This window comes from Dendrobates tinctorius, unplaced genomic scaffold (assembly GCF_039654945.1).
Source record: "Dendrobates tinctorius isolate UK_male_01 unplaced genomic scaffold, ASM3965494v1 ptg000133l, whole genome shotgun sequence".
Lineage (NCBI taxonomy): Eukaryota > Metazoa > Chordata > Amphibia > Anura > Dendrobatidae > Dendrobates > Dendrobates tinctorius.
The window spans coordinates 22842431-22854623 of record NW_027361801.1 but is presented as its reverse complement, the minus strand read 5'-3'; positions in this window follow the sequence as shown (position 1 = coordinate 22854623).

The following is a 12193-nucleotide window of genomic DNA, read 5'->3' as shown; positions in this document are numbered from 1 at the left end:
GGCTGTACCTGACCCCGGGCCCCCCTCCAGTGTGGGTGAGTACCTGCTCAGTGGAGGTTGAACACCAGTGCTGACAGGATCCTGACATTATAACTGACCGTGAACTTTTTTTTTTCTCTCCTCACTTCTGCAGCATGGACCCAATGCATGCCTTATCTGAGCAGGTGAAATGCTTGACTCAGTCGCTGCAGAAGCTAAGTTTGGAACACCAAGCTCTGGCCCAGTCCCAACGGCAGGTTGCGGACTCGGTTCCAGGGGTGCTTTCCGCAGGCTTTCAGCAGGTGGGGAATAGAGATGTCATTTTGGTCCCACCCGCATTCCCGGTTAAGCTACCAGATACGTTTGCTGGTGACAAAAATGAATTTAGAGCATTTAAAGAGGGCTGTAAGCTCTTTTTCTCCTTGAGACCCCGCTCCTCTGGGGATGAGAAACAGAGGGTGGGGTTAGTTATGTCCCTCCTTTGGGGGTCCCCACAAGCCTGGGCATTTTCTCCATCCTCTTCTGCCCCAGAGAGAATGTCTGTGGATGCATTTTTTGAGGCCTTAGGGCGAGCCAGATAGAGTGCGTTTGGCTGAGAACAAGGTGATGAGTGTCTGTCAGGGGGAGCACTCGGACGAGTGGTTCTGTTCTGAATTAAAGCGTTGGGCAGCTGAGGTTTCTTGGAGTGATGCCGCCCTTCGGGGGCTGTTCCAAAGAGGCCTGTCTGAACGTCTGAAGGATGCCCTGGCACTCCACCCTCCACCTGACTCCCTGGAGGATGCCATGACCCAAGCGGTTCGCATGGATCGCAGACTGCAGGCAAGAGGTGTTATGCAACTTGAAACATCATTATTCTCCAGTGGAGTTGAGACCCGGACTCCTCCAGTGGCTATGGAAGTGAGTGCTGTCACCTGTGATGAGAAGGAAAGAAGATGCCGCCAGGAGGAGCAGTTGTGCTTCTATTGTGGGGAATCTGGACACTGGAAGAAGGACTACCCCTCCTGTCCGTCATCCTCCAAGGTGGCGGGAAACGACTAGGTCTAGGTAGTAGTCGAGGAGGCTACCCAGACCTTCAGGTACCTTTTTCCTCACTTGCAAAAATTGTGCTTCGGGTGGAACTGGAACTTGGTGATGGTCCTGTTCAGACTAACGCCTTTGTTGACTGTGGCTCTGCTGTTAACCTGATTGATGCTCGGATTATGACTCTTAATAAGATAGGGACAGTCAGGCTTCAGGATCCTGTTAAACTTGTGGCAATTAACTCATCCTCTCTTACCCGGGACGGTATCTGTTTCAGGTCTGAAATTTTTTCTCTGAAAGTGGGTCCCACTCATGTGGAAAAATTAACTTGTCTTGTGTTAGATAACTTGCCTTCAGGACTAGTACTGGGGATGCTTTGACTACAACGCCAAAATCCTACCATTGATTGGGTGACAGGGGAGATCACTCAATGGGGATTTAAAGACAAGTGTTGTAACCTGGAGTCTTTTGTTAATTCTGTTAAAACAGTATCTGTGTCGTCTGTCGGTCTGGAAGGTATTTCGGAGTACCTGAAGGATTTCGAAGACGTGTTTTCCGAAAGTGAGGCTGAGGCGCTGCCACCACATAGACCCTACGATTGTGCCATTGAGTTAGTACCCGGGGCCAAGTTACCTGAGGCTCAATTGTTCAATTTGTCCGGGCCTGAGCACCAAGCCATGAAGGAGTATATAGTGGAGAGTCTCCACAAAGGGCATATCAGGCCTTCTGTGTCACTCGTGGCAGCAGGATTCTTCTTTGTGAAGAAGAAAGATGGTGGTTTGCGGCTGTGCCTCGACTTTCAGGAAATTAACAAGATAACGGTTAGGAACACTTATCCACTTCCCCTCATCCCAGACCTATGTAACCAGTTATCTGGGGCCCAATGGTTCTCCAAATTAGATCTCCGGGGGGCCTACAACCTGATAAGGGTTCGGAAGGGGACGAGTTGAAAACTGCGTTCCTCACATCTGAGGGACTCTTTGAAAACCTGGTTATGCCCTTTGGGTTAACTAATACCCCCGCTATTTTCCAGAACTTTATCAATGATGTGTTTTCTGACCTGATAGGCCATTTTGTTGCCATTTATTTGGATGACATTTAGGTGTATTCCCCGGACAGTCAGTCTCACTTACAACATCTACAGACAGTTCTCCAGAGACTCAGGGAGAACCACCTGTTTGCTAAATTGGAAAAATGTTCATTTTTCGTACAGGAACTGTCTTTTTTGGGGCTGATTTTATCTTGTGAGGGGTATCGTATGGACCCTAAGAAGGTGCTGGCGATCGCAGACTGGGTTCAGCCTCATAATCTCAAGGGGCTCCAGCGCTTCTTGGGATTTGCAAACTATAGCCGGAGATTCATTAAAGGTTTCTCTGAAGTGGTTAAACCACTCACAGATCTGACCCAGAAGGGGGCTGATGTAAAAAATTGGTCGGAACTCGCTAAGGAGTCCTTCTCAGCTCTTAAGAAATGTTTCATGTCCGCCCCGGTGTTGGTCCAGCCAGACCCGTCCAAACCATTTATTGTGGAGGTGGATGCTTCTGAAGTAGGGGTGGGGGCAGTGTTGTCCCAAGGTCCGGCCACCCCTACTAATCTTAAGCCCTGTGCCTTCTTCTCCAAGAAGTTCTCATCCGCTGAGAGAAATTATGATGTAAGCAATACTTCTTGCGGTCAAGCTGGCATTCAAAGAATGGAGGCACTTTTTGGGAGGGGCGGCTCACCCTATCACTGTTATCACGGATCACAAAAATTTGGCATACCTTGAATCTGCTAAGAGGCTTACTCCTAGACAAGCCCGTTGGTCACTTTTTTTTTCACGCTTTCAATTCTCCATTACTTTTCGACTAGGGTCCAAAAATGTTAAAGCAGACGCCCTGTCCAGAAGTTTTGACCCGGTGTCTCCCCCCGAGCTGCCGTCCTCCATTCTTCCACAGTGGTGGTAGTGGCAGGGGTCTCATCGGAGTTGGAACAAGAAATTTTGAGTGCTCAGTTCCTAGCTCCGATGACCAGGCCAGGGGATAAATTGTTTGTTCTGGGTTTATTGCAGCCTAGACTTCTGCAGGAGTTTCATGAGTCTAGACTGAGTGCTCATCCCGGTATCACGGCCACTAGAGAGGCAGTAGCCAGGATTTTTTGGTGGCCTTCACTGGCGTCCGATGTCAAGAAATTCATTGCTGCTTGTGGAGTTTGTGCCTGTTCCAAAAGCTTGCATAACCGGCCGGCTGGGGAACTCATACCTTTACCGGTTTCTGATAGGCCATGGACTCATCTCTCCATGGATTTTATTATCGGTCTTCCACCTTCCAGGGGCAATACCGTGATTTGGGTGGTGGTGGATAGGTTTTCAAAACAGGCCCATTTCATTCCCTTGGCAGCACTACCCTCAGCAGAAACATTGTCAAGGTTGTTCGTGCAGCATGTGGTCCGATTGCATGGGGTACCCCTGAATGTGGTATCTGACAGAGGTGTGCAGTTTGTGGCCAAATTTTGGAGGGCATTCTGTATGAAATTGGGCATCTCACTCTCCTTCTCGTCGGCATATCACCCGGAGAGTAATGGTCAGACGGAACGCACCAATCAATCCCTGGAACAAATTCAAAGGTGGCTGGCCTCCGCCAGACAGGAGGATTGGTGTGATGTGTTACCGTTGGTGGAATTCGCTTTTAACAACCGGGTGAGTCAGTCCACCAACATGTCCCCATTCCTAATCAATTATGGGTTTAATCCTCATTTTGGGGAGTTTTCATGGGTGGATTCCGGTTGTCCAGGGGCAGAGGGGTCCATCCAATGGTTTAAAAACCTCTGGGCTGAAGTCCAGCGTAATGTCTCTCGGGCCCAGGGGAGGTACAAATATTTTGCTGGCAAAAAGAGGGACCCGCGACACATGTTTCAGGTGGGGGAGAAGGTTTGGCTTTCCACACGTAACATCAACTTGAAGCTACCATCAGCTAAATTGGGACCAAAGTTCATTGGTCTGTACGAGATTGTGGAGATAGTCAACTCGGTGGCTATAGGTTGCGTCTCCCTGCCTCCTTAAAGATATCCAATGTGTTCCATAAATCTCTGTTGAAACCCATGGGGTCTGTCAAGGAGGACTCCGAGTCTGTTGTTCATCCAGTGTTGGTGGAGGGTCACTTGGAGTATGAGGTTGGACATATTGTGGACTTTCGGTGGGTGTGCCGCTCTTTGCAGTACCTGGTCCACTGGAAGGGATATGGACAGGAGGATCGCTCATGGGTCCCTGCTCACTCTGTACATGCAGATCGCCTGGTTCGGGCTTTCCATGCCAAGTACCCGGGGAAGCCTGTGGGTCCAGAGGCCCCCCGTTGAGAGGGGGGTACTGTCATGATCCCAGTGCAGGTTTTGACCTGCACGTCAGGGGTTAATGTCTTGAGCTCAGTGCAGGCTTTGACCTGCACACCTGAGGTTAATTATTGTGGTCTCTCTTTGGTTCAGGCAGAGCTTTTTATTGCCCTGAGATACTCAAATCCCTGTCAGTTATACTTTCGCCCTAGGCATTGTGTGGTGACCCCTGAGTGTGTTTGTGCTGTTTTCTGGTTGCTTGATTCTCTGTGTACGACTCGGTCTGTTCTCTGGATATTGTTTTGGATTCTGCTTGGCACCTTCTATGTCTGTTTGGTTTTCACTTCTGCTTGGCCCTGACTCTCCGTTCTGTCTCATCCCTGGTACTTTACTGATATCTCTGTGTATGACCTCTGTGTTGCCTGACTCTGAGTATTTCTGTATAGTGTCCTGCCATCTATGAAAGCAGGACGCTAAGCCCCGCCCCCTTGCAGTCACAGGACCATAGGTCCTGTGACTGCTTGCTGAACTTCAACATCCACAGGTCCTGTGTATCTGTACTTTCCGGCTGTACCTGACCCCGGGCCCCCCTCCAGTGCGGGTGAGTCCCTGCTCAGCAGAGGCTGCACGCCGACGCTGACAGGATCCTGACACTACCCATATGTAATGTTATGTAAAAGAAAAAAAAGAACACTAATTTGGCATCGCCGCATCCGGAACCACCCAACCTATAAAACTCTCTAACGAGTTAGTCCCTTCGTTGAACACAATAAAAAATAAAAATAAAGAATGTGGCAAACTATAGCTTTTAATCATATCGCTGGAAAAAGTGGAGTAAAATGCACCCAAAAACTGAATTTAAATAAAATGGTATCACTGAAAATATAATCTTGTCTCGCAAAAATCAAGCTACCATAAAGCTCCATCATTGGAAAAATAAAAAAGTTATAGCTCTCAGAAAATAACAATGCAAAAATAATATTTTGTTCAATAAAATTGTTTATATTGTGCAGAACTGTCTAAACATAAAAAAACTATATAAATGTGGTATCACTGTAATCATACTGACCTAAGAAATAAAACTGCTTTATCACTTTTACCATACAGTGAACATCTTAAAAAATGCAGTATTTGAGTTGCTGTTTTTTGTTAATTCTGACTCCCAAAAATAGAAAGAAATCAAAAAATAATGTGCCTGAAAATAGTACCAGTAAAAACATGGACTTGTCCCGTAAAAACCAAGCCCTAACATTACTCTGTCGGTAGAAATATAGAAAAATTATAGCTCTCAAAATATGGAGAGGGAAACCCTGTTTTAGTAAAAAAAAAGTGGTTTTTAGTGTGTGACAGCAGCCAAACATAAAAAAATATAAATCTGGTATCGCTGTAATCACACCAACCCAAAGAAAAAATTGTCTAATCACTTATACTGCACCATTTTTTTACCTGCTGTTGATTTTTTCATTCTGCCTTCCAGAGATATAAGTAAGGCTCAGCTCACATTTATCCTGCACTTTTAGCTGAGCACTTACACCAGGTTTTTGTGTAGATCGCTGAAATACGTGATTCACATGCACTCCCTGTTGGAAGATTCCATATAATGAGGTAGATAGAGAAACTGTGGACCCACATGGCAATAGTTAAAGCCACCAGCCAATCGGAGGCTGGCAGCTGACGTCAGCGTGCACGTTGCCGGTGTCTGACGTCATTGTCATTCGCCGGCGAGTGCACGCTTTCAGCCTGGAAGGAAGATCGCTTGCCGCAGGAGCGCGGCAAGGTAAGGAGAAATGTTGTGATTAGGTCACCGAGGAGGAAAGCAAGACCAAGCTAAGCCACAGAAAACCAGAGAGGTTGGTAACTAAGCGGATTGCAGACCCTTGATCCTATCCACACGACTAGCAGTAGCCATGGAGCGTACCTACGATGAATCTAGTATATGTTGGTCCCCATGGATGAAGCTCCACTGTCTTATGGGCCCAAATAATGCTCCAAACATAATGGGCCCAATTTCTAATGCTCTAGTGTATAATGGGCCCTGTAAATGCTGCTCCAGTGTCTGATGTCCACCTTTGGAATGTTCCAGTGTATGGTGGGCCCCATCTATCATTCTCCAGAGTAACGTGCTCCCCAAAAATTGCTGTCCCAACATTGAAAACAATCAAATAAGTCTCCTCGCTAGGGAATCCCTGTACTAGTCTGGACTCCTCGTCGTCCCCATCTTCCATCTCACTGCACAGTATTTCAACCTTGCAAGTGCTGTGATCCTGAGCAAGCAGGGGGGGCCCACTCGTTGGCGACGGCACTGGCACAGGGCCCCTGATAGTACGGTGGTGTGTCTGATGGCGGGTGGGCCGAACCTGCACTTTCATCTGCAGCTTCCTCTTTGTCACCGTGTAAGATGGAACTGTATATGGGAAGGGTAACCTGAGTTTCATCAGGGTCAGATTCAGGCCGTGTAGCATGCGAGGGGAATGTAGTGGTCTGGGTCAATGTACCAGCAGATTCATCGAGCAGTGGCTGGGCATCAGTGCACTTGTGTCGCCCCCAGGAGTACGGTTGCCACAGTGGCATTACCTTCCTCCTAGGGAGTGTGATGTCATGCTTGGGAGCAACGAAGGATCTCTCTAGCAGGTTAACTGATTGGGCGGCGTTATTCCCACGAGTCATGACCCTCCAAACAGCGTTCATGAAGGCAAAGTGTTTGTTTTACGTGGGCAGTATGGTTGCAAAGCTGAACCTTAAAGGAATGTCCAGAAGGGCACCACCAGGAGTGGAGCCTACGGTTAAATTCGACTCCACCTGGGAAACCTCAACCATGCCAGCTACAGAACAGATGCACACATTGCAAGCTTAATTCCGTTAACGAACGAGACTCCGTCATGCCCCGCGGTCCGAGTCCGGCTTACTAGAGGGACACGTGAGGCTCTGGAACATGAGATTGGCCAATAACTGGTGTGTCATGCCCTTACATGTCCGTGGCTGCATGTGCGCTACACTGAAAAGGCCAGCGTTTGTCGCTTACAGGTGCAGATAACCCGCTGAACAACGTTAGTGATGGGGATCACTGATTACAATTATTACCCGCGAACAATGATTTCCCAGTAAGTGCAGGTCAATTGCAGTTCCGGAATTAGGCCTAACCGTCATTCCTGAAAAAATGAAAAACTTACGTGTGCAAACCACAGGTGCTGTAGCTTGCTTAACAGCTCGCCAGCCGTTCTCACGCCCAGTATGGATTACACGTGATTGCACAAAGGTTAGAAAGGGTACCGTATCCCCGGATAACATGTATGGATAGCGTACACATTCAAAATATATGTCTCAGGAGGCAGGCTCAGACGGTGTCAGGCCCAGTATGGATTGCACGTGATTGCACAAAGGTTAGAAAGGGTACCGTATCCCCGGATAACATGTATGGATAGCGTACACATTCAAAATATATGTCTCAGGAGGCAGGCTCAGACGGTGTCAGGCCCAGTATGGATTGCACGTGATTGCACAAAGGTTAGAAAGGGTACCGTATCCCCGGATAACATGTATGGATAGCGTACACATTCAAAATATATGTCTCAGGAGGCAGGCTCAGACGGTGCTAGGCCCAGTATGGATTGCACGTGATTGCACAAAGGTTAGAAAGGGTACCGTATCCCCGGATAACATGTATGGATAGCGTACACATTCAAAATATATGTCTCAGGAGGCAGGCTCAGACGGTGTCAGGCCCAGTATGGATTGCACATGATTGCACAAAGTTTAGAAAGGGTACCGTATCCCCGGATAACATGTATGCATAGCGTACACATTCAAAATATATGTCTCAGGAGGCAGGCTCAGATGGTGTCAGGCACAGTATGGATTTGACGGCCCAGATTACACAGCGGAGGAGCAGGGAGAGGTAAAGATTGCAAATGCTGGGGCCCTGCCCAAGCAAGGGGGGCCCACTCGTGGGCGTCGGTACTGGCACTGGGCCCCTCATAGTACAGCGGTGTGTCTGACGGCGGGTGTGCACCACCACCGTCAGAGACACTTGATTGCACTATGAGGGACCCTGTGCCAGTGCCCGCGCCCAAGAGTCGGCCTACCCACCTGTCCAGGGCAACGGCACTCGCACGGTGTTGTGCGCTAGGTGGTGACCCCGGCCATGGGGGGGAGGCAGCACAGTTAGGGAGTTTTATAAAGTGGCATATGTTGATGTTGGACATTCAGCTGATGCAAAAGGCGAAATAGGTGAAGTACCAGGAAGAGGTGGACCAAAGCAAGCCATTTTTCTGTCACCCTATGTGTCATCAGGGGAAGGTGGGACAAAATCCTTGGAAACCCATGCATGGTTCATTTTAATGAAGGTTAGATCATCCACATTTTGGGTTGACAGACGGGTCCTTTTTTTCTGTCAGGATTGATCCAGCTGCACTGAAGACTCTTTCCGATAGCACACTTGCAGCTGGGCAAGCGAGCTCCTGTAAGGCATATTGTGCCAATTAAGGCCAGGTGTCCAGTTTAGCGGCCCAATAGTCAAAGGGGAATGACCTGTGTGGGAGAACATCGATATGGGAGGAAAAGTAGTTTGTAACCATGGTTGACAACTGCTGTCTCCTGTCACTTTCCATCGATGCAGTATTACCAGTTGTGTGAGCGGTATTTGAAAAATTAGTCCACAACATTGTCATGAAACCCCGGTCTCCAACGCCACTTCTGCTGTGTGTACCACGAACACCTCTGCCAAGCTGCCCCGGCCCGTACGGCTCGTGTGAGAACCATCACCGCTGCTGTGTGCTGGGAATGCCTCAAGCAACCGATTTACCAGAGTTGCTTGTTTATTAGCCAATATTAGGTCATGGTTCTCCTGTGGCATGATGTTTTGTAATTTGCCTTTATAGCGTGGATCCAGGATGCTGGCCAACCAGTAGTCGTCATCGTTCATCATTTTGGCAATGCGGGGGTCCCTTTTTAGGATCCGCAAGGCATAATCTGACATGTGGGCCAATGTTCCCGGTGTCAATGATGCACTGCGAGTGCTGGTTGGAGGAGCACTTTCTGTCAAATCCACATCCCTCCAGTCACGCACAAACCCTGTACCAGACCTTGCCACGCCAACATTTTCACTTGCCCCACGAGATGCATCCTCCTCCCCTAAGTAATCATCCCCATCATCATCCTCCTCCTCCTCTTCTTCCTCCACCTCGTCCAGGAGAGGTCCCTGAGCAGACAATGGCTGAATGTCATCAAGGATTCCCTCCTCCTCTTCCTCCTCATCAACATTGGCTGCAGATGCCTGCTCCTTAAGGTGCGTCAAAGTTTGCATGAGCAGACGCATTAGTGGGATGCTCATGCTTAGGATGGCGTCGTCTGCGCTTACCAGCCGTGTGCATTCCTCAAAACACTGAAGGACTTTACAGAGGTCTTTCAGCTTCGACCACTGCACGCCTGTCAACTCCATGTCTGCTCTCAAAGTGCCTGGCCGTGTATCCTCCCACAAATGCATTATGGCCTGCCTCTGCTCGCACAGCCGCTCCACCATGTGCAGGGTGGAGTTCCACCTTGTTGCAATGTCGATAATGAGGCGGTGGTTGGGAAGGTGGAGCAATCGCTGCAGCTTCTGCATACGAACGGAGTGTACAGGCGACCGGCGGATGTGCGCGCACAGTCTTCGCACCTTCTGGAGCAGGGCTGTTAACTCCGGATAATTTTTGAGGAAGCACTGCACCACCAGGTTCAAGGTGTGAGCCAAGCAAGGTATGTGGCTGAGTTTTGAAAGGGCTATGGCTGCCACAAAATTACGGCCGTTATCACTAACTACCTTGCCTGCCTCAAGATGTACACTGCCCAGCCATGACTCAGTTTGTCGCTTCAAGTACTCGGCCAGCACCTTGGCGGTATGTCTGTCGCCCAAACACATCATCTGCAACACAGCCTGCTGACGCTTTCCACTAGCTGCTCGATAGGGGGACACATCTTGTGCAACAGTGGCAGCTGCAGATGGAGTGCTCGTACGACTGCGCTCTGTGGACGAGCTTTCGCTTCTGGAGGAGGAGGAGGAGGGTGGAACGCCTACAGCCAACTGTTTCCTATACCGTGGGCTAGGCAGCACTGTCCCACCACCGCTGTCCCCTGTGGACCCTGCATCCACCACATTAACCCAGTGCGCAGTGATGGACACGTAACGGCCCTGGCCATGCCGACTGGACCATGCATCAGTTGTGAGGTGCACCTTTCCGCTCACTGACTGCTTGAGTGCATGGACAATGCGGTCTTTCACATGATGGTGGAGGGCTGGGATGGATTTGCGAGAGAAGAAGTGGCGACTGGGTAGGTCATAGCGTGGTACTGCATAGGCATGAGTTCGCGGAAAGCTGTGCTTTCCACCAACCGAAAGGGCATCATCTCAAACGAGATTAGTTTGGCAATGTGGGCGTTCAAACCCAGTGTACGCGGATGAGAGACTGAGTATTTTCTTGACCTACTCATAGTGTCTGGGAGGGTGAGCTGGACTTGAGAGCTGCATATGGTGGAAGTAGCGGTGGACAGGGCGGACTGAGAGAGGGTTGATGATGGTGATGGAGTTGGTGTTCTTTCTGATGGCCTAGAATCAGTCTTTCGTTGATATAACAGTGGGATTCCCCGACTGCTGTGGCCTTGCAACGACACCTCAACATTTGCTGCTGTGCTAACCGGTGGGCTTACAGTGGGGGAAACAATGTAGCGTTGATGACTACCTTCGTTGTGATCAGTTGCACATGTGGCACTTGAGGTTTGGTGTTGTGTCCACGCTTGCAAGTGCATGCTGGTTAAATGTCTAAGCATGCAACTGGTATTCAAATTTTTCAGATTTTTCCCTCGGCTAAAGGTCTTTGCGCACTTCTTACAGATAACCTTGGCCTGATCATGAGGATTTTGTTCAAAAAAGTGCCACACTGCACTCTTCCTACTTTGGCAGACATTTTGCGGCCTAGCACGCTGTGATCTTTTGACCCTCTGGACAAGCTGTCCAGCAACTCTTTTGATGTTTGGAACCTGTCTTTGGAGTGCTCCGGGCCTGCCAGATAACAGCTGTTGCGATGTCGATGTCTGCTGTGGATGCTCCTCATCTGAGCTATTGGAAGCAGCACCCTCTTCCCCCAATGGATGCCAATCTGGGTCAACAACTGGGTCATCCATCACCTCCTCTTCTATGTCATGTGCACCTTCCTCTGTGTCACCGTGTATGGTGGTATAGTGTGCGGGAAGGGGCACCTGAGTCTCATCAGGGTCAGAATCTGGCTCTGTACACTGCGAGGACAATGTAGTGCTCTGAGTGAATGTACCAGCAGAATCATCCATCAGCGGCTGTGCATCAGTGCACTCCATGTCAGATTCATCTTGGCCTGGGTAATTCACCATTTGACTTGATAATCCAGGCATGGTATGTGAAAACAGCTCCATGGCGTAATCAGTAGTATGGCCTGCGTCATCCTTCAATCTTGGTTGGGGTGAAGGACACAAGGAAAGGTGTGGTTCATGAACATGAGCCTCCAATGACGACTCAGTGCTTTTACTTTTTACAACTGAAGAAGAGGAGGCGATAGAGCTGGAGGCTGAGTCAGCAATGTAAGACAAAACTTTTTCCTGATGCTCTGGCTTTAAAAGCGGTTTGCCAACTCCTAGAAAACTAAGCGTTCGAGGCCTTATGTAGCCAGACGATGACGCAGGCTCAACACCTCCTGCATTCGGTCCTATTTTGCTCTTGCCACTACCATCAGATCCACCACCAACATCATCATTACCAGCTGCCAACCCCCGCCCAATTCCACGGCCTCTTCCACCAGCCTTCCTCATTTTTGGTAGAAATGTAGGCAAAATCCAACAAACTATATAGTATGTAAAACAAGATACAAGGTGTCTATAGGACAGGGGA